This window comes from Tamandua tetradactyla, chromosome 11 (genome assembly GCF_023851605.1).
Source record: "Tamandua tetradactyla isolate mTamTet1 chromosome 11, mTamTet1.pri, whole genome shotgun sequence".
In the NCBI taxonomy this organism is placed as follows: Eukaryota; Metazoa; Chordata; class Mammalia; order Pilosa; family Myrmecophagidae; genus Tamandua; species Tamandua tetradactyla.
Window position 1 is genome coordinate 58,088,813 of NC_135337.1, and position 26,785 is coordinate 58,115,597.

The following is a 26,785-nucleotide window of genomic DNA, read 5'->3' on the forward strand; positions in this document are numbered from 1 at the left end:
CAAAAAGTAATATCTACATAATGATTCAGTAATCAAAATCATCTCTTATGTCCTGATTTCTTGGTTACACTGGGAGGATGGCTATAAAAAGATGGACAATAACAAGTGTTGACAAAGAAGAAGAGAAATTGGAACCCTTACACATTGCAAGTATGAATTTAATAATGTTTCAGCAGCTATGGAAAATAATTTGGCAATTCCTTTAAAAGTTAAACAGAGTTACCACATGTGGTGGTTTGAAGCTGTAATTATGTTCTTAAAGTTAATCCGTTCCTGTGGGTCTAGACCCATTGTAAGTAGGATCAGTTGATGAGGCTACTTCAGGTAAGATGCAACCCACCTCATTCAGGATGGGTCTTAATCCTCTTACCAGAGGCCTTTATAAGAGAATGAAATTCAAAGAGAGAGAAAAAAAGTCACAGAAGCAAGAAGCTGACATCAGTGAAATCCAGAAGAGAAGGGAGAACCCAGCAGAGGCCACCATGTTCTTTGCCAAGTAGCAGAGGAACCAAGGTCGCTGGCAGTTGGTTTTAGGGAAGAAAGCGTCTTGGTGATGCTCGGACTCCACTGTTGAGGGACTACAATTCCTATTGTTCAAGCCAAACCATTTCCTGGTATATGGCTTTCAGTAGCCTAGAAAACTACAACACATATAACCTAGAAATTCTACTTCTAGGTACATAGCCAAGAGAAATGAAAAACATATGTACTCAGAAAAACATGTACACAAATGCTCATAGTATTATTATCTCTTTTAGCCAAAAAGTGGAAATAACCAATTATAAACAGGTAAACCAAATGCGATCTATCCACGCAAAAGAAATATGATTCATCCACAAAAAGGAATGAAGTACTGATCCAAGCTAAAATGTGGATGAATCTTGAAAACATTAAGTGAAAGAAGCCAGATGCAAAAGGCTACATATTGTATGAGTCCATTTATATACATAAATTAGAAGGAGAGACACCTAAAGAGACGTCAACCCACTTCTAGTGTAGGGGTTGGGGTTACCAAAAAAAGCACAACTCACATAGACTCTAGTGGAGAGACGTTTTACTCACAGAGAAGAGAGAGAGAGAGAGCAAGGTCAGCTTCACTACTGGGGCTTCAGTTTCTCACAACCAGAGGGGTCTCTATGGCCAACACGGGGAGATGTTCTGCATGCAGCACCCCTCTTCTGTGTTCCTCCACAGTGGAGAAAACCTGCTCCCCACCCCCCCACCAGAGAAAGAAAAACCAGCAGAGCATGAGCTGGCTACTATAAAACATGTCCACCAGAGTCCAACTATCTCCAGTGAATGTTTGCTCAGAACAGTAGAGGAAGGAGTGTATGGAAAGTCCCCTCCTCTGCTTGTTTCATCCTGCCACACCTGGAACTGAGCACTGAAAGAATCTGTGGGTCCCAGCGAAAGGTGGCAGGCTGTGCCGGGACTGCCCACCCCCCTCCCCCACACAACATGAAACGTCTAGAATGTAGTTTATTGATCACCAGTGGCTAGAGGCAGAAGAGAATGCGGAGTGACTGCTAATGGGTTGCTTTGGAGGATGATGAAAATGTTTTGGAACTGAGTAACAGTGATGGTTGCACAACCCTGTGAACATACTTAAAATCAGCAAATTGTATACTTGAAAAGAGTGATTTTTTTGGCATATGAATTATAACTTAATTTTTTAAATGTGATGACTTCTTAGTCTAATAATCTAGGTGTTCATTTGAGGTTAATCTGTCTTTCTCCCTTGCTGCTTTTAATACATGCAATGATGTACCTAGGAGTGTATTTTTTTTTAACTGAACCTACTCAGGATTCATTAATTTTTCTGAATTTGAGGATTAGAGTCCTCTATCATTCTGGAGTCACTATTTCATTAAAAGCAGCCTCTCTTCCATTCTCTTTTCTCTCCTTTTCATACTCCAGTTAGATTTATGATACATCTTTTCACTCTCCTTTCAATCTCTATTGACTTGACTTCACATTTTGCATTTCTTTCCCTCTCTTTGAGCCATGCTGGTTGGTTTCTTCCAGTTAATTTTCTAGTTCTGTTTGAGGCTATATCAATTCAGCTGCTAAACTACCAGTTAATATCTAATTTAACTTTTATGACCATACAAGTAATGGGAATTCCGTCTACAGAAAGTCACACTCTGTTTATGAATGCTCAAATGGGTATTTTCCCCCTCTAATAAGAAACTATGTTCAAAAGAGGCAGTTGTCCCGTCTATCCCTTGTCAGGAAACAGTGTAAATATTTTCGTGTTTTTGCATGAGCAGAAATTCCTGGCAGCCTGGTATGAATGAATAGCAAACAAGCTTTGGAAGTTAAGAAATGGTTATATAACCCCGGGGAAATTTGCAGGTTTATCTCCCCTGGAGCTACTCATTTACATTTCAAAGGGTTGTAAACTTCTAGGGACCTGCCCTTTCTTTTCCCAGAGAACCCTTACATTAGAAAGCAAGAGTTTTTCTCCCTCTCTGCAGTGCTTAAGGTGGCAGCTGTGCAGTAATTCCTATATCAACCCTGAGAGTCATAAATTCAGGGATCCACCCTTTTGTAGAGACTCCCCCTGTCCATTCAGGGGGAACGTTGGCCCTTATGCCATCACCCCGAGGAGTAAAATGGAACATGGGGGACCAGAACTGTTATTGCAAGTAAGTGATGGTGTGATCTCTGATTCAGGCTTGCTGTGAAGATAAAATAAAGGAATATAGATGTAAAAACTTATCACCCCCTTGATGAGGAGGGGATAACAACTGGTTTATTTATTTTTTATTTTTTTATTTTTATTTTTGGCTAACCTTACATTAAAGATGTAGCCCTTTGGGATTCCGAATTTAATAGGGGCGGCCCTAATAAACTTCTCACTGGGGGCTTCTCCCCTTGCTGCTTGCCCTATGAGGCTGTCAAAAGGGAAGCTCACCACAGCTAGAGTTTCATGTAAGTCACTCAAGGTGAGAGCTACTTCAAGGCTACGGTTAAGTCTGAGCTCCTACTATTATTTTGCTTTCTCTTTGTTTTTTCCAAATGTATTGCTGCCTAATTGAAATACCATCAACTGCTGTAAAGGTACATACAGACCAAAAAGGAAAAAAGAAAAAACTGATTATCCCTACAGAAAAAGGAAAAATTTCTTAGAGCATTCTTTCAAAAACTTGTCATTGGACATCCTTTCTCTGCTTCTTTAAAATGCATGTAAATCTTTTTGTAAAAACTAAGCCTTTTCTCATCAGCTTTACCATCCAGGATGTCCTTCTCAGGGGCCTTGGAGCCATCTCTTTGAAAGGTAATCAGCATGAAGTCAGCAGCCTTATTTTCCCATTCCCATGGGAATTTAACTGGTATGTCTGGCTCTAAGTTGCAGCTATCTTCTTATCACAGACATCTGAGAAGTTTTTTTATCCCTTTGGATAAAGGCAATTAGCAAACACAAACACCACCCCCAGGGTCCAGGTGAATTTAAAATGAACTGCATAGCTCAGTGGCAGAATGCTCACGTGCCATGTGGGAAACCCAAGTTCAATTCCCAGCCCATGCACCACCCCCATCTCCCCCAACCCCCCCAAAAAGATGGACTGTGTGTGAGAATTGGTGCTGTTACATCCTCTTACTTGAAGACTAGTATGTTCTATCTTGAGACAGTATATGTAATGGGTTATATCTGCCTGGCTGTACAAAAAGGAGAGATTTCTTTCTTTCTTTGCAATCTCTTTAGTGAACTGCTTGTGAGGCATCACATTCTGGTTTAATGGCTATTCAATAATACAATTTTCCTTCTCTTTTTTTCTTTCTCTTCTTTCTTATGCAAAGATTTTCTAGATTGGGGAAGATTTTGCTTTAAAGTTCTATTTCCCCAGTACTGCCCATATTTAAAGTGTACAATTTGATCAATTTTGGCAGTATATTCTCATGAAACTATCACTATAAACAAGAAAGATAATGAACATTTCCATTACCCCAAAAGTTTCCTCCTGTCTCTTTATAACACTTCCCCTCCTTTAACCCTTATCCCTAGGCAACCACTCATCTACTTCCTGTCACTTTAGATTCGTTTATGGTTTCTAGAATGTATATAATTGAAATTATACAGCATGTACCTTTTTTTTTGGCCTGGCTTCTCTCACTTGGCATAGTGGTGTTGGGACTCATACATATTGTTGTATGAATTCATAGTTTGTTCCTTTTTTTTTTTTCACTTTGGCTTTGGATACTAATGATTCTTTACTTTCTTTCCAGCTCATGCTTTTACTTAAAATCTTTATATATTTTATCCAGACTTTCAAATTATTTTTGGTGGGAGAGTCAGTCAGAACGTCCAGTTTATCACACTTTCAGAAACAAAAATTCCATCTTAATGTTCTTCTGAAAGAAGTGGCTTCTGAGATAACTATTGCTGGGGAAGTGAATGAGTCATGAGTGATGGACCCACTCCAGGATCCTGTTTCCCTAAGAATTATATTTCTTTTGCTACATTCTATCAATGCATGTCTAGCATCTCAGCTTCATTTGGGTTAATGAAGCTTTCTAAATAAAGCAGAAAGGATAGGGCTTTATTTAGAGAACCACAGGATGGTTTGAAACAGGCTTTAACTTCCTCCGCATCTCCAGCAGTCCTTTATTCTTTGAGGTGGACAATTGGTATTGTTTCAATGTGATACAAAGTGCCAGGTAAATGCAGTTTCACTTTCCTTTCCAAATCGACACACCTCAAAATTTCCTCCCACATTGACACTGTACGAAAGGGAGAGATATGTGACCACATTTGGAAAAATCTTTGAATAGTGTGCCAACAGTCAAGATTCTGGGCACTAAACAACTGAGGAAGTTACAGGGAGAACTCAGAAATGCCAGAAGTCACCTGTCCCCAAGGCAATAGAATGGCTGGAAATGGACCATTCCTAAGGGATGGACTTCCTGGAATTTATCCCATAAATACACCTCTACCACCCCCCAGCATATTTAAGTGGATGAGATGAGGTTACAGTGAAGCCCTATGGCAGCCCAGAAGTGGGGAAAGAAGACGGAAAGGCATCCACATCAAACTGTCTTTCGTTATTTAATTCTGTTGTTCAGAGAGCCTCGCCGAGGTCTTAGCACAAATAGGTTGCTTAAGTAATTCTTATTAAATTGGGTGACCTATTTAGGGATGAATATTTTAAACTATGGACAAATCCTTTCTCTCCTGGTTGAGATGCACACTCGTTGACACGTGTTTGCCAAATGTTTGCAAAATTCAATCAAAACTCAAGTTAACACCATTGTTCAGTATGGATCAGAGAAGGAGAAATTGTCAATATGGTTATTGTGTAAAGAAGACACATGGTGTCAGAAAACCTGGGTTCAAATCCAAGCTCTGCCAAAGCTGCGTGGAAAAGTCATTTTGGGGAGACAGGGAAAGTGTCTCATTTCCTCATCTTTAAAGAGATGTTTAAAAAAAAAAAAAAAAACGCCTACCTGATTACCCTCTGATTACCTTATTACCATATCAATTGTCACAGTCAACAAACAAGAGAATAGAAGTGGGATCTCTTTGTAAATGAATCGTGGTAAACTAGTGTGAGGAGCAGCAATAATTTTTTTTCTTTAGATAATAATACCAATAACTCATTCTGCTTCTCCATTTGAATGAGCACTTTAGTGCAGGAAACCCAAGCATGAAATTGTATTTACTGCTTTTGCAAGAATTCATAGGGCACATCCATCAGGTATGTCTGAGTGATGGCCTTGTTTTTTCTTCTTCCCAAGCTCATGGTAATTAGATTGCAAAAGACTTTAAATTGAATGAAACAACAACAAAAAAATCAACAAATGGCAACTTTGTGAATTTGATGCTTTGGAGGAGCCTGTGCATGGGTTGGACCATGGAAGACACAGTCCGCCAAGTATTGTTTTTAACTCCTATTAAGATGGGGATCTATAGACTATATAGAGCCAGAAAGCTCCAAACCTAGAGAACTACTTTATCTTACTCACAGAGCTGATTTTCTACCAACCTTCTGCCATCATCCTTGCAAGCAGGGCTTGCATTTTATTCTGCTGTTTAATCCCTTATTCACATGACTCAGAAAGAAAATCCTGACTAGTTTAAGTCATCCCTGATGGTCCCATTTCCCTTTATTCAGCATATATTGATTTAACACCTACTATGTGTCAAGGACTATTCTAGAGTCTTGGGAATCAGCAGTAAACATAACACTGGATGAGGGTTCAGAGAGTAACAGAGGGGACTGCCTTGGATAGAGTGCTCAAGGAAGACCTTTCTGACTTCAAACAACAAATGAATGCTGATTTAGTTATGGAGAGATTTTATTAGAAAAGACTATTGCAACAGAAATACTCTGACCATGAAATCTGCAACCAACTCAAGAGCTTCACAGAAAGGAGTAAACAAGGCTACAAAGAAAGGGTGTTGGGAAATGGGATGAAAGAAAGGTGTGATCAAATAGTAGAAAAGATCATTTTTGTACTGAACCAGCCTGTTCTCTGGGAGGGGCACTCAAGTAGGAACTATAACTCAGGCTGAGGATGGGCCAAATAGTTAACAAGCATTTTGTTCCAATTGCTTAGTGAATGCAAGTAATTCAGCTAATCATTTATAAGGCAAAGAAGGGGTATTTGGTGGGTCTGTGTCTGGCCTTGTTATAGGTAAGCGAAGGAGGGCATCCATGAGATATTGTTATTATTGCAGGGTCACCAAGCAGTTTAGAAGGGTTCCAGCTCAATCTCATAACCACTTTCAAAATACTTCCAGAATTTAACTAATTCGCTCATTCAGCCTGTACTTGAACACAATGAGTTCTCACCAATATCAGGGCTGGAGCTTTTGCACTTTCCATATTTTTTGGCTATTTGCCTATTGCCTCTTACATCTAAATTCATCCTTTTGTTCACTCTGTGAAAAATGGATCTGGGCCTGTTAAATCTTTTCCCTTTTCCAGCTGGCACTAAGCTTTATCAATGAAAGATACTGGAGCGACATTGTGGGAGGAAAGGGTTTTGCATTCTGGTTTCTGGTGTATGTTCTGCAGGCTCCTACAGTACATGCAACTTCTCCAGCACGAGGCTCCTGCAGTGCACACTCTTCTCCAATGTCTGGCTCCTGCAGTGCACACAGTTTCCCCAGGGCTCAGCTCCTTCAGTACTTGCAGTTTCTCCAGCACAGGACTCCTGTACCACACGCAGCTTCTCCAGAGTGTAGCTCCAGGGGCCTACATCTTTTAGCAGCTTCCCCTGGTACTCCCTCAGGTGGTTCTGTAGCAGAGTGTTTCCAGCAGGACACCTCCCTATGAACAGCTCTCCCCAACACCCTAGAGGTCTAGTTTCCAGCAAGTTCTGCTGGTGCCGCACCACAGAGATGTCTCCGCCGTTGACTGAGCAGTGACTGTGCCCTCTTCCATCGTGTCCAGATCTCAGGCCAGCTGGAGGAAAGGAGGCTCTGCCTTGGGTGCTCTATCTCAGCTCTACAGGAAGAGACTGATCCTTTTATCTACTAGTCCTATATTCTTTAGAATTCTCTTTAGTTCTTTTTGGTCGATCCCTGATTATTCCAATACCTTGTTATAGTTAAAAATTCTTTATATTAAGTATTTCCCCATTCAAATTACGGTGTGGTTTCTCTCCTCTGATTGGACCCTGACTGATAAGCCATGTGCAGAACCTCCCACGTGCTGGCTGCTCCCTGTATCAGCTGACCAAGACTTGTGATAATCCATCACAGCAGAACTAGGGAAACTCATACAAGCTCCAAGAGGAGGGAGACTAGAGTGAACAGCATCTCCTGAACGTATTTCATGAGTAGTCCTCTTTGGAAGGGTACATGTGGGATTAGTGTCTTCTGTATAGCTTTCCTTAGTGATTGGGCTTCTGGAATCAATGGCCCTTGTGGGAATCAAGAGACCCAAGCATGCCATGAATAGAGAGCATCATTCAATAATCACTAGAAGAATACAGAATTCCAGTTACCCAACAGTCAGGGTTTGTGCTGCACTCGATAGTTAGCAAACTGTCTCATATTTTTTGCTTTATTTGGATCTTATGTACAACATGCACAAACACACAATCCTATTACCTCATTTCGCAACTTAAGAGATTGAGGTCACAGAGGTTAAGTGACTTGCCACATAGCTAGTAGGTGGAAAAGTAGAGGCTCAAACCCTGGGCTGTTGTACTCGACCCTACTCTTTTTGCACTGCCCACCCTGCCTCTCTATACCTAGGTGTTTCTTGTAATATTAAGCCTATATGAGTTCCCAGCAGAGGTCTTCCCAATCCCAAGTCCTTACAGAATCTCAACCAAGAATAAGTCTGTGGTAGAGACCAATTGGCTTGCAACACTAGGAAGAAAAACTTAGTAGAAGCTGCTATAGTGGTGACATAGGCAGAAAAGACATGAGGGAACTCCCGACGGTATGGTAGAAAGAGCACTGGACTGGGAGTCAGAGCACCTGGATTCAGGTCTCAGCTCTGGCACTCATAACACATAGAAGCTGTGTGATTTGAGGGAGTTGTTTAACTTCTCTGGGACTATTTCTTCCTCTCTAGAATGGAGATGGGTTTACCATCTGTTTAATAGGTTCATTCTGAGGCTCATCAGATGAAAAATGTGAAAGATTTCTAAAAACCAAAAATCGCTATATATTATATCAGGAGTTGCTTTTTTCCCCTTTTTAATAACATAGTTATCTATAGAAATTGTGAACATTTGAAAGGCACTCCAAGGGGAGCAAAATATATAGCTGTATAAGTGATTTTTAGATTCAGCCAAGCCCAAAACAACTGCTTTTGGGTTGTTTGCTTGGAGTTCTGAAATTAGCATCAGCATGCTCCATTAGGAGGAAATTTCAGATGCTGTGTCCACTTTCCTTTCCAGATCTGTACAGCACACCTCACAACTAAGGCAATAGCCACATAGCTATAGTGACAGCTATTTTTAAACAGAGGGGAGCACCCCACTTATTTCTTTGTGTGTGAGTGCATGGTCCGGGAATCGAACCCGGGTCTCCAGCATGAAAGGCAAGCATTCTACCACTGAACCACCCTGCTTTGATTTTTAAAAAGCTTCAGTGTCTTCTTCACTCAACACTTGTGGCTGCAGCATCCACCTGAATGAACCATCCCGCATTCCAGCCTCTCAAGTCCACGACGTTTCCTCCACACCACCCAGCTACCCACTCCACCGTCATTTCCTGCTCCTTGTTATCAGCAGACCATGAACCACTTCTGAATCTAGAGCCTATGGACTCATTCTCTCACCATACCACTGTCTCTTCACTTCTCTGGCACCCCTACTTACATAATGCTAGGACTCTAATCCTTTGGCTCCCTCCAACATTTCCCTTCTGCAGCTTAGATTTGGGCCTCTCACCACTTCCTTGAAAATATCTTTAATATCCTTGCCCCACTTCTTCTGAGGTATTTTCCCCCACTTCTTTAGCTCTAAAAGACCCTTGCCATCAGCTTTACCTGTGCAGTGCTGGCATTTAGCTGGGTCACTCAGGACAGATGTACTGCTGCTTACAACTGGCATCTGCTCTGAATGATTTTCAAAGGTGATTTACTGTGAAGCTGATGACATTTAACTTTCACTGCTCCTCACTTGCATAACACCTTCTAAGGATCCTAACAATGTGTTTATGAGGCCATATGGTTTTGTTTCTGTTTTTGAATTTTGAAAAGATACCATTGAATTCCTTTTCATAAAGAAAGACTCCCAAATTGTATAAACTTCAGGCTCCACAAAACCAAAATCCACTCCTGCCACATGTTAAATAGTTTGAATATTAACCTAGACCATCCCCCAAGCAGCTGGATATTGCTGTATAATAGACATGTCACACCTATCCATGGCTTAGTAATGTGTTGTCCCTGCCTAGTTCCCACTGCACCTTCTCTTCTGCCAATCTCCTTCTCACTCTCTACCCTTCCGTCACACTGGACAAGCTTCACTTCCCGGAACATACCCAGTTCTCCCTTGTTGGGTCCTTCATACCTTCTGTTCTTTCTGCTTGAAGTGCTCGTCCCCCGTTCCCTATCAGGCTGCCACTCCTGACCATTCTGACTGAAGTAGATACTCTTGACCATCCCTTCCTAAACCCTTGGTTGTTTCCTTTATAACACTGCAGAATTCAATCCTTTTATTTTTCCATTAACTTGTGTGCTTGTTTGAAGCTATTATGTACCCCAGAAAAGCCATGTTTTAATCCTGTTCCAATCTCTGGGAGCAGCTGTTTCTTTTATTCCTGATTCAGCACTGTAGGTTGGAAGTGTGATTAGATTATCTCCACGGAGATGTGAGATGCCCAATGGTGGTGTGACCTTTGATTAGATGGAGATGTGACTCCACCCATTCCAGGTGGGTCTTGATTAGTTTACTGGAATCCTTTAAAAGAGGAAACATTTTGGAGAGAGTCAGAAATGACAGAAGCCTCATAGCCGACAGAGCCCAGAGCTGACACAGATGCTAACACTTGGAGAACAGAGACACACATGTTTGGAGATGCTTGGACCCCAGCAGGCATCACCATGAGATGTTAAGCAAACCAGAACCTGGAGAGCGCCAAGGGAAGCCAAGAAATGAAAGCCAGCCCTGGAGAAGCAAAGTGAGGAACCCCCACAGGAACAGAGGCTGAAAGCAATGGAGCCCAGGAGCAAGGGACCAGCAGATGCCAGCCATGTGACTACCCAGCTAACAGCTATTCCTGACTCATCAGCCCTCCTTGAATTAAGGTATCTTTCTTGGATGCCTTAGTTTGGACACTTTTATAGGCTTAGAACTATAAACCTATAACTTATTAAGTTCTCCTTTTTAAAAGCCATTCCAGTTCTGGTATATTGTATTCAGGCAGCTTGCAAACTAACACAGTTTATTTTCTGTCCATCTCCTCCATTCAACTCTATTGTCCACAAGCACAGGTTGGACTTTGCATTTTCACTGTTGTGTCCCCAGAACCTACAACATAAATATTCTGAATTAATAATGTTCGACCCTGACTGTGGGATTTTAGTGATGATCTGCGACTGAAGTTTGTCTATGGCGGCTGTAGATGCCTCCATCATACTTCTCTAAGTTCCCTCTGTGTCTGAGAAGTGATTTGGTCCTCCAGACACATTTCTATTGGCAAGTCAGTTTCCCAGATATCTGCAGAAACCTAAATGTTTCCAAAGCTTCCGCATGGAAGTATAACAGCTTCGTGGTGCTTGTGGGACGTCGCAGTGCTTCATAAACCCCTTTGCCATAGCAAGCAGGGGGCTTCTTTATTGGGCATCTGGAAGCCTCCTTCTCTTGCCTGAGACTTCTCTTGGCTCCCTCCAGTTGTCCAGTCCCTGTAGGTCCCAGTAATTGCCCTCCATATTAGAGAACAGTCCAGGGAGAAAGTTACCCCCAGCATGACCACCGCGGGGTATACTACTTTATTAAGTTGGAGACTACTGAACACAGCATGCAAAATTATATAAATGTTCATGCATATGCATATGAATGTTAACGATGAGAGATTTATGTTCTGACCTACTGGGGCTGAAAATATGCTAACCTTAATCAAGGGTTCCCTGAGGGAGGTGATGCTGGCAACGTGCGTGGGCTGTAAAGGATCCAGGTGTTTTTGTGGAGAATCTGTTCTGTTAAAGCAGCTGCTTTTTATTGCCACCATCAATTACTTTCAATAAACATCTCCCACACCCCTTTTCTGAACAGGACACTGTATCAGGCAGTATTATCTGCCTTCCCCTACCATTCTCATCATTTCCAATTTTACAATATACATATTTGAAATCACATGCATTAGATCATTCAATTCTCGAAATAGCTCTGAGGTGAGGGAGAAGGGGTATGATTGTGCCCCTTTTTTATATAGGGAAACTGAGTCCTCTCAGGATCAGTAAGCAGCATAAGGTAGCATATGCATGTGTTCAAAGCCAATGCCTGTGATATGGGCTCCAGGCCCCACAAACCTAATGTGTTGGAGGAAGTAGCACAGTGTAGAGGGGAAGGCTATGCCTGGGTTTCCAAACATCTGCATTCTGGTCCTAGCTAGTCTCCAGATGATTTATCATACTTCATCCTTTCAGATGCTTGTTTCTCTGTCTACTAAATGAAGCTATCAGACTAATTAGTGGTTCTCTGCCTGGGCTGCACATTAGGATTACTAAGGGAGCTTTTAAACACCTCCCTCATGCCCACATCACACCCCAGACCAATTAAATAGAATTTTGGGTGCTGAGGACTCGGAGTCACCATGTTTTTTAATGCTTCCCTGGCTATTCTGAAATGCAGCAGAGATTGAAAACCACTGAACTAAATGATCGCACAGATTTTTAAACACACTGTAAATTTCCATCTGAAAACAACTTGCACACTCTGACCAAAATAAATGCTCATTAACTGAGTTGCTCCTAAAGAAATCTGTTTAGCATTGTTTAACCAAGCCTCTCCCAATCATATGGGACTGTAAAACCCTTTTTGCACATGATAATTTTTACTGCCCTATTGATATTCCAGAATACTAACATACACCCTCTGGACATACTCTGGAAAATAATTCTATTCAGGGTCCCTTTTGAGAAAAACAGTTTCAGAAGAGTTATAGTCTCTGAGCTGTTCGGGGCCCTAGCTGCAGGCCTTCGGAAACTGTATTGCAAACTGCCAGCACATCCCTAACTGGGAATGATGTTCACTTCTATTTGCTTTACTTGCTTTGGGGTTCAGCTCTGTAGTTAGCATTCCCTTCAGCATGTTTTGTGTCCCACGTAGGGAGAAAAGAACTTCCACAAATGTTTAATGTTTCAGATATTTTAAAAAAATCATAAAAGTATAAAATAAAATACGGCAGAATGCCTAAAGGCACAAAATGCAGGGAAAAAGATTAATACATTTGAATACATCAAACTTTTAAATGACAGAAGACCTTAGAGACTAAAATTAAAGAAACTACAGACTTGGGGGAAATATCTGCAGCATATATAACAAGTCATAAACATGCGGAATAGGTAAAGAAGTCCAACAAATCAACGAGACAAAGACAAACCACCACAAGGAAATACAAATGAAGATCTGAAGAGGCGATTCACAGAAGAAAGAAAAGAAGCAAAAGTGAAAAGAAACAGAGAGATGAACAACCTCAGTAACACTCAGAGAAAATCAAACTAAAATAATAACATCATTTTTCACACATGAGATTGGCACAGAATGTAAAAAGATTAATAACAGCAGGTTTTCCTGAGGACGATGGAAAGGTGTTTTATTGTACCCTGTTGGTGAGGATAAATTGAAAAAGCCTTTTTTGGAGGACAGTTTGGCAGTATCTAATAAAATTGTTTAAATGCATGCTCCTTCCCGCCCAGCAATTCCACTTCTTGGTCCCCACCCTGGAGAACACTTACAAGTTTACGAGGAGGGGACCAGGTATAGTCAACATCGTGCTGTTAATAATGGAGAAAAACGGGGCAAAGTCTAAACAGTCATCAAATGCCTGTATGTAAATGCAAAGAGAAACATCTGGAAGGATAAACTCCCAACCCCAGGGTTATTGGTATATGATGGTCAAGGTGGGCTGCTTTATCTGTATTATTTGTTTTCTTTTTTTTGGGGGGGGGGGACCCAAAATTGTCTTAATGACAGTGCCCAACTCATAAGGCTGTTGTATATATTAGAAGAATGAATATATGTGAAACATTCAGTGTTGTCTACAGCAATAAGTACTCAGTTATAAGTACTCAAACAATGTCCTTGATAGTATTTTTATCATCTTTCGCAATAGAGTGGTATTATAATAACTGCCTTTCTTCCAGGAATGGCTTCTTCCCTCTGGCCTGCCTTTGCTGTGAAAGGCTTCATGTTGCCTATCCTGGCTCTAGGTAGTCCCACTCCCCCTTCAACCATGCAGAGTTCCCTGAATTAGCTCTCCCCATGCCATGGTGACAAAGCTCATGCGCTTCAAGCTTCCTATATGGAGACTGCCACAAGCATTACAGGAAACCTGCAAACACCTTCCTCACGCTCAGTAATGGTGCTTGCTCAGTACGAGGCCACTTCTCGAAAACAAAAGGGAAAAAACATTTTCCCCTTCTTCAGAGAAGATCTCAGATCCTGCTCAGTGTGGAATAGGATCATGGAAGGAAAGAGGCAAAGACTCTTGACACGTTCTTGTTTTGGACAAATTCTTCATTAGGTTTTGGACATAATTCTTGATATCTGAGCTTCTTCTCTAAGTGCACACACATTTAGCCCTGGGAAAACTTTGACAACCATAAAGAAAATGCTTTTTGATAAATTAATTTTTCCCATGGCACCAATGAGGCAATGGCAGAGGGCGGTGAAAGGGTTTAGCTTAGAGTTTGGTTAGTTGGTGCCACTGCAAGAAGGGAATTACACTGAGTCCCTGGTGGAGAATCTATTGCTCAGGAAAATGGGGCAGAACCAAGGACATACAGAGTCCAGGGAATGTACAGCTCCTTACTGAAGATATATTTCCTTCTTTTTCTCTCCAGTTGCATCATATGACTCATGTTGCAGTTGTTGCTGTTTTAACTTAAGACTTACAAGTAAGAAGACAATACTTTCCAAATAATCTCTATCAGCTTTTCCTCTCCAGCTCTACCTTGCTCGAAATCCGCTTCCTTTTTCTCTCTTTTACCCAGCACATTGCTTCCAACTCTTATCCCCCTTCACTTCTTTCTGAATTTGACTAGGTTGACCTCTCTTCTCCTCCACTCATCCCATTAAGGAATTTTACTCTGAGATTTGGTCCAGTTTACCTCTCTTTTCTTTTCCATTAGGAAATCTCTCCATGTTCAAATTGTCACTTCTACTCAGTGGCTCATAATCATCGAGATACCTCGCTGACTGCTGTGCTGGCCCAAGGCTCTGTCTTCTTGGTCTTTATGTCCATAATCCTGTGTTTCTGAAAACAACCAGCTGCCTTGCTATCCTCTAGACACTGAAGTGTTAGGAAATGTCCTTCCCCTTTCTCTTTGCCAGGTCTAGTTTAAATCACACCTCCTCTCAGAAGCCTTTCCAAAACCCCACTGCCAGAAGCCATCTCCCCCATGTAAATTCCTGTGGCACTTAATGTCTCTATCACTTAAATGGTTCCAGGATGTGTGAAGGATTGTGGAAAATATGAGAGGTGTGGCAGATGAAGCTGTACGCATGTGTTCAGATAAACTTCTTTACCTTCCAAGTGACTTCCAGGCATAGTGAATTCAGATATGATTAAGAAATGATCCCTCCTTTCACAGGCTTTTACATCTACAAAGGAAAACACTAATGTAGTCACGTTTTCTCCCTATGCACAACCCGCCTGATTGAACGGGATGGTTGGACGTATAATCATTTGTTCCTTCATGAGTTAATCTTGCTTTATTCCCAAACTATTCTGCATAACTCAGGACCTTCGAGGAAATTTGTAGGTAATATCTTAATCAGGACAAGTTTTAGATTAATTCCATGAAGCAACTGTGATTTCCAAGCAGAAAGGCCCCCAGAATATACTCTCAGATGCTCAGAATCTGGTCTCTGGGCCACTGTACTTCTCTGCTACAACTATTCGATCACCCTCCTCCCAGTGGGAGGCATATGTTGGCGTCCAAATTGATGCATCCCTCTCACATCTGCCAGTGACTTCAAGGACCCCTTGGGCTTACGTTGCCACTCCTGGGAGGTGACCTGGAGGTCTGTATTACTGATCAGGCTGTCAGGATTCTTTTCTGTAGCTATTTCTGACATGTGACCATATCAAGTCAAGTTGGGAAATACTGCTCACCCACAAAGCAACCTTATTCTTGTTACCGCCTTCTCTTTCTAGGGTCTTGGTAAAAAATTCCTGAGGCTAAGGGTAGACTCAACAAAAGTGTCAGTAGGACACCTCCTTTTGTACTTCTACCACATTAATGATCCTTTGTCCATAACCCAAGCATGACTGTTTCAATAATCTCCCCTCTTAAACTAAGTTCATTCCCCTAAGGTCCTTCAACCCATCCCTCCCACTCCCCAAACAAGCATCAGCATGTGGGCATACCCAGTTTCCATTATAGGGCACTGAATTACAAGTCCATCATGCTTTACCTATTGTGGTGGATTGAATTGTGTGCCCTGGTTTGGACATGACCTTGGTCTGCTCTGCATCTGGTAGGTATGGACCCAGTGTAAATAGGATCTCATGAAAAGGTGACTTCATTAAGGTGTGGCCCACTGAATCAGGTTGGGCTTTAATTTGGATTACTGGAGTCATTTACAGACTAAATGTATTCAGTGTCCTATAATGGAAACCGGGTATGCCAACATGCTGATGCATGTTTGGGAAGTGGGAGGGATGGGTTGAAGGACCTTAGGGGAATGAACTTAGTTTAAGAGGGGAGATTGTTGAAATTTAAGATGAAATTTACACAGACAGAAAAAGCCAACAGGAGCAGCCAGATGTTGGAAGTCAAAAGGTAAAGACTCTGCCATATGCATGCCAGGAGAAGGAAAAGCCAAGGAACCCCATAGATTCCCAGCCATACAGAAGATACCAACCCTGGGAGGAAGCAAGCCTTCTAGCCTCTGAAACCATGAGCCAATCAATTCCTGTTGTTTAAGCTAATCCATTGTGTGGTATTTGTTTTGGTAGTTAGTAAACTAAGACCCTTGTGCTAAGTACAGGCCTTCATTCTACGCAGATATCATAAGATCTCGGATATAGCGCTTCCTAAACATCCTGCCCTTTTCCCTCCGTGGGTGTAGGTAGCAGAGCATAGTGGTTAAGCGGATGGATCAAAGAGCCAGAATGCCTGTATTCCAATTTTAACTCAACCTTGGGTAAGTTTATTTAATCTCTCTGGTGCCAGTTTCTCTATCTGTAATATGGGACAATAATAATATTTATGTGATGGTGTTTTTGTGAAGATTATCAAAATTGACCATAAGCCAGCCCATAAACAAAGCTTCAACAAATTTTGTATATTGAAATTATTCAGTGTATGTTCTCTGGAATTAAGTTAGCAATGAATTATAAAAGACAACTAGATAATCTCTAACTTCTTGGAAGTTAGGCAATAAACTTCTAAATAACCCATGGGTCAAGTGGGCTGTTCAAGCTTTGTCCACGTGGTTTTCCTGCATGCACTTGAATCCCTCGATTACGAGTAAAACAAAACCCAAACTTCACAAGTAAGGAAAACTAAATGCACTCTAATTGAGAAGCTCCCTTAACCATCACATGTGGAAAATCGGGTGATGTAGGACACTCAGCCTCATGGGCTTCAGCTTCTTTCTTCATGTGGAAGCATATGTTCATGGTAAACACAAGTGTGTCACCCACCTGTCAACACCAACATTTGTACAAACACACAACTAGGGGAATTTCTATAATCACTTTGCAAGGAAACAAGCGCATTTTGCAGATTCCTAAGAGGAAAGGGTCTATGAACCATGCACAATTCACCCAGTTTATCCTTTTCTGCTCCATAAGCATGTGAATCACGAAAAAGCAAAACTAGAGGTCTCGTGGGGCAAGAGTGTTGCTGTCTGACCCATGAGTCCAGAGCCTATCTGCTGGAATACTGTTTACATTCTTCCAGCTGCCTAACTGGTTTGCATTTGACTGGCACCAGGATATCTTGTATTTGCACCCATGCCCAGCATTTCTATTACCACCTGTGCTAAGGATATATCACCTAGGAAATGTGAGGGATTAGTGATAAAAATGTGAGTCATCATCCAGGGTTAGAATTAACCAATCCTGTTCCACTCAACAAATATTTATAGAGCAGCTATATTTAATTAGACAGCGGGGGGATGCAACAGTGCCACTAAATGCAAACATCCAGATAAACTTGTAAAAGAGCAAGTGTTGAACCTTCTAGGTCAATTTCACAGACTAAAAAAATTAACAATGGATGTGGAGTTGGAAGTTTTATGGTCTGGTTTCAGCTCTGACACTTCCTCTGTGTAGTGCAAGCAAACTTATTAACTTCACTTGCTGTCACACTGTAAGGAAGAAAAGAGTAGCTCGTGCCTAATCCACACCCAGCTATTTTTAAATAAGATAAGGAATGTGAAAGTTTTAAAAATATAATTGAGAAGGCTCATTGTGCAATGCTGTGGAATGATCTCCAAGAAATTATTGCCAATGGGGAAAAAAAAAGGTACAGAAGATTGCTTCCATTTTTGTAAAAAAAAGAGACAAAAAGAATACATCTATAAAGGTTTTGTTAAATGCAGACATAACCCTTGCAGGAATACATAAGAACTGGTAACATCGCTGACTTCTAGGAAAGATTGCAGGGTGGGTGGTTGATAATGATGAGGATGGGCAATAATGTAGAACATATGAACCTTCAAATTGGAGCTCATTAATTATTCAGAAACAACAAAATTTATTTTTATTTTTATTTTTTATTAATTAAAAAAAATTAACTAACGAGTTCCGGAGAAGATGGCGGCTTAGTAAGACGCACGGGTCTTAGTTCCTCCTCCAGAAAAGCAACTAAAGAAACAGAAACAATACGAAACAGCTCCCGGAGCCACAACAGAGACCAAAAAGACAGCGTACCCCATTCTGGAACGGCTGAACGGGCAGGGAGAATCTGCTGCGGTGAGATACCCGAGGGGTGTGCGTTTTCCCGGCCGGGGCGGCTGGCGACTGGGGTCCCCTCCACGCACGTGTCTCCCTGGTCTGACTGGGAACGTTGGATAGCGGGGCCCTCCCGCCACGTTTGGTGTCTCAGGCCAGCTGGGCAATTTGGACCAGCACTCCCCCAAGCCGCGGCGGCCGTGACACCACCACCACCCCCACCACCCCCCCCCCCCCCCCACCCCCCCACCCCCCCCCCCGCTCCACGCGCGGTTTCCCGGGCCCCGACTGCGAGATTCGGATTGGCAAGTTAAAGGAGTCACAGCATCTTTTACTGGTGGGCTCCGCAGACAGACGAGCGCCACGAGCGCCACCTACTGGGCAGGAAAAGAAAAACAGAGCCCAGAGATTTCACAGAAAAACCTTTCAACCAGCCGAGTCCCACACCCAGGGAAATCTGATCAAATGCCCAGACACCAGCAGAAAGTAATGGATGACGCTCGGAAAATTGAAGATATGGCCCAGTCAAAGGAACAAACCAATAGTTCAAATGAGATACAGGAGCTGAGACAACTAATGCTGAATATACGAACAGAAATGGAAAAACTCTTCAAAAACCAAATCAATAAATTGAGGGAGGACATGAAGAAGACATGGGCTGAACAAAAAGAAGAAATAGAAAATCTGAAAAAACAAATCACAGAACTTATGGGAGTGAAGGACAAAGAAGAAAAAATGGAAAAAACAATGGATACCTACAATGGTAGATCTAAAGAGACAGAAGCTACAATTAGTGAACTGGAGGATGGAACATCTGAATTCCAAAAAGAAACAGAAACTATAGGGAAAAGAATGGAAAAACTTGAGCAGGGGATCAGGGAACTGAATGACAATATGAAGCGCACAAATATACGTGTTGTGGGTGTCCCAGAAGGAGAAGAGAAGGGAAAAGGAGGAGAAAAACTAATGGAAGAAATTATCACTGAAAATTTCCCAACTCTTATGAAAGACCTAAATTTGCAGATCCAAGAAGTGCAGCGCACCCCAAAGAGAATAGACTCAAATAGGCATTCTCCAAGACACTTACTAGTTAGAATGTCAGAGGTCAAAGAGAAAGAGAGGATCTTGAAAGCAGCAAGAGAAAAACAATCCATCACATACAAGGGAAACCCAATAAGACTATGTGTAGATTTCTCAGCAGAAACCATGGAAGCTAGAAGACAGTGGGATGATATATTTAAATTACTAAAAGAGAAAAACTGCCAACCAAGACTTCTATATCCAGCAAAATTGTCCTTCAAAAATGAAGGAGAAATTAAAACATTTATAGACAAAAAGTCACTGAGAGAATTTGTGACCAAGAGACCAGCTCTGCAAGAAATACTAAAGGGAGCACTAGAGTCAGATACGAAAAGACAGAAGAGAGAGGTATGGAGTAAAGTGTAGAAAGAAGGAAAATCAGATATGATATATATAATACAAAAGCCAAAATGGTAGAGGAAAATATTATCCAAACAGTAATAACACTAAAAGCTAATGGACTGAATTTCCCAATCAAAAGACATAGAATGGCAGAATGGATTACGACCCAGCAATACCACTGCTAGGTATCTACTCAAAGGACTTAAGGGCAAAGACACAGACGGACATTTGCACACCAGTGTTTATAGCAGCATTATCTACAATTGCAAAGAGATGGAAACAGCCAAAATGTCCATCAACAGACGAGAGGCTAAACAAACTGTGGCGTATACCTACGATGGAATATTATGCAGCTTTAAGACAGACTAAACTTATGAAGCATGTAATAACATGGATGGACCTAGAGAACATTATGCTGAGTGAGTCTAGCCAAAAACTAAAGGACAAATACTGTATGGACCCACTGATGTGAACCGACATTCGAGAATCAGCTTGGGATATATCATCGGTAACAGAGACCAGCAGGAGTTAGAAACAGGGTAAGATAATGGGTAATTGGAGCTGAAGGGATACAGACTGTGCAACAGGACTAGATACAAAAACTCAAAAATGGACAGCACAATAATACCTAAGTGTAATGTAACTATGTTGGAACACTGAATGAAGCTGCACCTGAAATATAGCTTTTTGTTTGTTAAAAAAAAAAATAAATAACTAACACAACAGAAACAACAAAATTTTAATGAAATAAATGTTAATATTAAAATAAAAGTGCTCCAAATGTGCTTTTTCTGTGAAGAATAGTGCTATCAATAGTATACTGGAAAGTTATACAAATAGACAGTGGTTATTAATGTGATAATGATACATTAATCATGACAGGATAACTTGTTTAACAGCAGGGAACAATGTCTTGATGCAATACAATCAAGTAACAATGGTACAATGTCAGCTTTTAGAAATAGAAGACAACAAGAGAGAAACATTTTTTGGTCACAGTCCTTTAAAAGAACTTTAAGTTACACACTGCTGGAAGCCATGGCCAAAGATCCTCGGGTAGATATAAGCTAAGCTTTTCTCAGCTCCTCCTTGAGTTGAACCCAGAGGGAATGGGAAGTATACGGTGGATAGCTGTTTGGCTGAAGGACTGGATCTTTCTTTCTCAAAGGCTTATAAATTTGAGATACATCAGTTCCAGTTTTCACTCTGAAATGAGAATGAGGGACTGAAGCTAGAAGTTGAACAGAATTGAGGGACCCGTGAGTCCTTAAACATCCTTCCCCACCCCCAATCACTGTCATGGTCAGGTTCATGTGTCAACTTGGCCGAGTTGTGGTACCTGTTTGTCTGGTTGGGCAAGTGCTGGCCTGTCCGTTGCAATGAGGATATTTCATAGAATTAAATCATGATCATATCAGCTGTATCCACATTAATGTGATAATGATACATTAATCATGACAGGATAACTTGTTTAACAGCAGGGAACAATGTCTTGATGCAATACAATCAAGTAACAATGGTACAATGTCAGCTTTTAGAAGTAGAAGACAACTGTATTCCATTTGTAATCAGCCAAGGGAAGTGTCTTCTGCAATGAGTGATGCTCAGTCTAATCACTGGAAGCCTTATAAGGAGGATTCAGAAGAGACAGGCTTCCTTCCTGCTTCGGCTGGTGAGCTTCTCCTGTGGAGTTTGTCCAGATCCTCCATTGTAATCATCGGCTTCACAGCCTGCCCTGCAGATTTTGGACTCTGCGTTCCCTTTATTTTGGATTTTAGAAATTTGGTATGGTGTGCATATATGTTATATACTTTGTATTTATTCTGCATGGAGTAAGACTTTTGAATTTGAGGATTAATGTTTCTCATCAAATTTGAAAAAAAAATGTGGCCATCATTTCTTCAAATATTTTTGTCTCACTTTCTCTCTCTTTTCTTTTGGAGACCCCCAAATACACATGTTAGAACACTCAGCATTATCCCATAGGTCATTAATGCTGTACAATTTTTTTCTTTTTTCTCTCTGGTCTCCATTTTGAACAATGACTCTTTACCTATCTTCGAGTTCTCTGATCTTTTCCTTTGCCTAGTCCATTCTACTACTGACCTCATCTAATCAACTTTTTAATTTCAGGTATTGTATCTTCAATTCTAGAATTTCCATCTGGTTCTCCATCATAATTCCTATTTTCTGCTAAGATTATCCATATGTTCACCTATTCTTTCCATCTTTTCCTAAAGGTCTTTAAATACATTCATGATAGTTGTTTTGAAGTTATTTTCTACTAGTGCCAATATCTAGATCATCTGCTGATTATTTCTTGTCTTTTTTTTTTTTTTTTTATGTCTCACACTCTTTTATTACACACCAGACACTTTGTATATAAGAATAGGGGAGATGGTCAGGTTTTATTTTTTTTCTTCAGAGAGTACAAACTCTTTCCCATGTCTGGTAGCTAAGCTTAGGAGGTGCTCATTGAATATTCACGAAGTATCAAGTTGCTCTGGGTCTAGATGTCAGCTTTAATAAGATTAGACTCACCGAAGGTTAGCTCAGGCACACCGCTCTGCAGCTGCAGCACCACAGTGAGATGATCATTTTGATCTTACCAGCATGTGAGCCAGAGTGGTTGGGCTCAGTTTTACCTTTGGTCTTAATGGCAGCAGGCCTCTGATTGCAGGAACCATGAAGGGATTTCATGAATTCTCTCTGGTTTGCCGTTCAGCCTTCAGTGCCATATTCTCATCAATTTGAGTGGTGGTTTAGGAGAATTGTCAGGCTGAGTATTTGGGGCACTTCCAGCATCCAATGTGTCATGATTGCCTGCACCATCACCAATAGCTTGATTGAAGTGTCTTCTGTCCAGCAAAGTCTTTTGATCTTTGGCATTCTTTTCCACTCATACACAGATATAAGGTTTGCCTCCAGGACACCTTTACCTATGAAGGTGTCTTCTCTGTGGAAAGCAGTTCATTTAGACCTTCTTATATTTACTGCCCATTGATAGTCCTGTAGATAAGTATTATCTTTATTTTATCTTGGAGTAACCATGAAGGTAAGGTCTTTCTTTCTTTTTCCCTTTTTCTTTTTTTTTTAACATCTTAATCAGAATTAGAATTTCCATTTTATTTTTTTTGACATTTTACATTTTCTCAGTCTAGAGATCCTAAATATAGTCATAGAATCTATGAAATGTTTATATACCTAGATGGAGAGAGACACAGATATGTAGATAGGTAGATATGGATATAAATATATAGATAACATAGTTAGCATTTACTCTTTACCATTCAGTGAGGTGAGGACAATTTCATTCCCTTTCTGCAGATGAGGAAATTGAAGCATGCAGAGATTAAATAACTTGCCCAAGGCCACTTGGTTAATATCTGGCAGAAAAAGGATTGAAAGCCATGCGCTCTGGTCATAGATCTCTGTCAGTTAACCACAATGCCACACTGTCTCCAGATGTGTTGAAGAGATGGGTCCCCATGCTAGAAACTTTGGGAATTGCTGCTCCAGAAGCACAGCTCACTTAGACTAGACACCAGATTATAATTCAGTCTACTCACCTTTCTTTATTTTCCATTTCCTGGCTAATGTGTTACCCTGGGTGAGGACACTGCACAAGTCATTAAATTAAGCTTGCTTTCTCTCTCTCTGTATTTCATTACAGTAAGCTTTCCTTCTTTCAATACAGAATCATGGTGATTTCTCTAAAAATGCATTATATTTCTGTTGCAGATCTGTTATTTTCTTCCCCAACATCATACCCCTACAAGTTATTGAAGAGTCACCTATTTTCACAGGAATGCTCTTCCCCGCATGACACTAATTGAAACGTTGTTCATGTTCAGAGAATGTCTGAACAGAAAATGCCTAACTTAATTAGTCTGTACCTTTTTAAAAGTCATCGTCCACCTCGGGGATCGATGGCCAGACACCCTTTAGTTCCTTTCCCCTAATTGGAGATTTATTCACTGTGTTTTTGTCGAGGTAATGATTCACACATTCCTCTCCCCAGGCCTCGCTTTCTGCCCTGCTTTATCACGATCAGCCCATTTGTGGGCTTCTTTCAGAAACTTTTAATGTGATTTCACCTGGGTTTCCATCTGTCTGCTTTAAGGCTGGAGCTGAAGCAGTTGTTTCCCATAGTCTCAGTTATCTCTGTAGATTTGAAATGGGTGTCCTGCTTGGACAGACTCATCCCCCACTCAGCAAAGACCCAGAGGAGGCAGAAGAGCACCTATGAGATTGACGCATGCCTCTCGGAGTGGAGCCTCACCTAGGTTTCTATGTTTACTGAGAGATAAAAGCTGGTTAAATGTTAAAATATAAAAACATGGCTCGTTACAGAAGTCGTTCAGAATCCAAAGCTTGGAAATGTACTGGGAAAGGTTCTGTTGTTGCAAACGTTGTTCAAATGCATAATAAGGCATTCTGAACTGACAGTTTCTAGCATAGCTCACGCCTCTGCTTTCCTACCTCCTGCACACATAGAAACACATCCCGTACACGCATTCACTCCATCACAAACATACCACACACAATGCATTTTATACACACACACATATCCGTATACCGCATGCATTTGATGCATGCCCACCACACACATACCACAAACACACACATTCCCCACTTACCACACACTACATACACACTATACACACACATATTACGCACATAACACTCACCTCACACTCGTGTACCACATGTATTTCCCACACACCACACATACACACACCTCACACACTTACCATAAATACACACCACAGACATTCACACATACACTCACTGCACACACACTGCACACACACACACACACATACGGGCACCCCAGTATCTCCATGTTTTTTTCATCTTCCTGGAAGCTTTGATTTTATATTTGGAAGAAGGACAAGGATGTCTTAGTGGAGAGGAAAAGAAGGGACTGAGTTTGAGTGCCTGGTTACAAAGATAAAGGTGGCTGTAACTGTTCAAGAGACACTGTAAGACTCTGGGCACACGCAGTGCTGTGTCAGGGCCCAGCTGGCAAGATGTGCAGAGAAAGCCCTTCTCATTTCTTCATGCAGCCCAACACTATTCTGCCCTGCTGAGGACCGGAAGACTTGAGACACTTGGGCATGGGGTCTGTGTCCTCACGCCATGCAGTGACACCCATAACCCGGGCATGGGGTTCGTGTCCTCACGCCGTACAGTGACACCCATATCTCGGGCATGGGGTTCGTGTCCTCACGCCGTGCAGTGACACCCATAACCCGGGCATGGGGTCCGTGTCCTCACGCCGTGCAGTGACACCCATAACCCGGGCATGGGGTTCGTGTCCTCACGCCGTGCAGTGACACCCATAACCCGGGCATGGGGTTCGTGTCCTCACGCTGTGCAGTGACACCCATAACCCGGGCATGGGGTTCGTGTCCTCACGCCGTGCAGTGACACCCATATCTTGGGCATGGGGTTCGTGTCCTCACGCCGTGCAGTGGAAGAGGTAGTGTTCCTCTACGCAGCTTTGCCAGAGGCAGATGAGGACATGGGGGAGCTAGAGTGGAAGCAGAAGAACAGAAGCAGAAGATGTGGTGGAGGATGTGAATGCACGGAGCAGAATTTACAAGAATAATCTATGAAGCCTCTTTGGGACACTCCCCCAAATAAGTAGGAGGCTCTTTGGATAGGCACAGAGCCTGAGCTCCTCCTGTTAGGTGGGTGGGAGTTACCAAACCAATAGTCAGTTGAGTTGTTCAAGAATTAATTTTATCTGGTCATAGAATTTTCATCCACTTCTTAAATTTAATGAAGCCTGCCTTTGTTCATAGCTATCGCTCCTTCTGCAGCATTCTCCAATGGTGATTATTCTCCCACCAACTCCTCAAAATAACAGGGGGGGAGGAGCTGAGGTCAGTATTCTTTTTCTTTGCACTGCCCAACCCAAGCCATGACTATGCCACCTGTGATGGTTTAAAGCCTCTATACCCCTGAGAATCATGCTCTTAAAGCTGATCCATTTCTGTGGGTGTAGACCTATGGTGGGTGAGATCTTTTGATAAGGTTATTTCAGTTGAGATATGCCACAGGTGAGTTTTAATCCTCTTACTGGAGTCCTAAATAAACAGGATGAGTATGGAGACAGTAGAGAGAAAAGACACAGAAATTGAGAGAGAAGGACATGAATAGAAGCTCAGAAAGAAAGCCACAGATGTTGCAGCCAGAAGCAGAACACAACGAAACCTGGGAGTGAAGGACCAGCAGATGCTGCCATGGGCTTGCCATGTGACAGAGGAAGCTAGGATGGCTCGATCGCCTGGACGGGGACATTTTCACAGCCTCAGAACAGTAAGCTTGTAAACTAATAAATCTCTGTGCTGAAAGCCAGCCCACTTCTGGCGTATTGCATTTCAGCAATTTAGCAAACTACAGCACCATCCTTACTGAAATAGGATCAGTCACATTGACTCCAATGCTTAGAAGGACCCATGCTTGGTTTAATGCCCCATTGTTGCCATCTGTACATTCTTCATAATTTTTGAACACGGAACTCCACATTTTCATTTTGCACTATATCCCGCAAATTATGTTGCCAGTACTGTTTAGAGGCCTCTCCTTTTTAAGGTTATGGCAGGTAGCCACTTGCTATCATAGTCATTGGCCTTCTCAGAGCTCCAAATCATTCCCAGGAACTCACAAAGGGGGTGGGGGCTCCTGGAACACTGTCATTCCCCAACAGAGCAACATCTCAAGTTCTTCAAGGCCCATTTCAATGATCAACCAAGCACCCTAGCCCCCATTTTCTGACCCTCCTTTAGGCCAATATCTTCATTTCCATTTCAC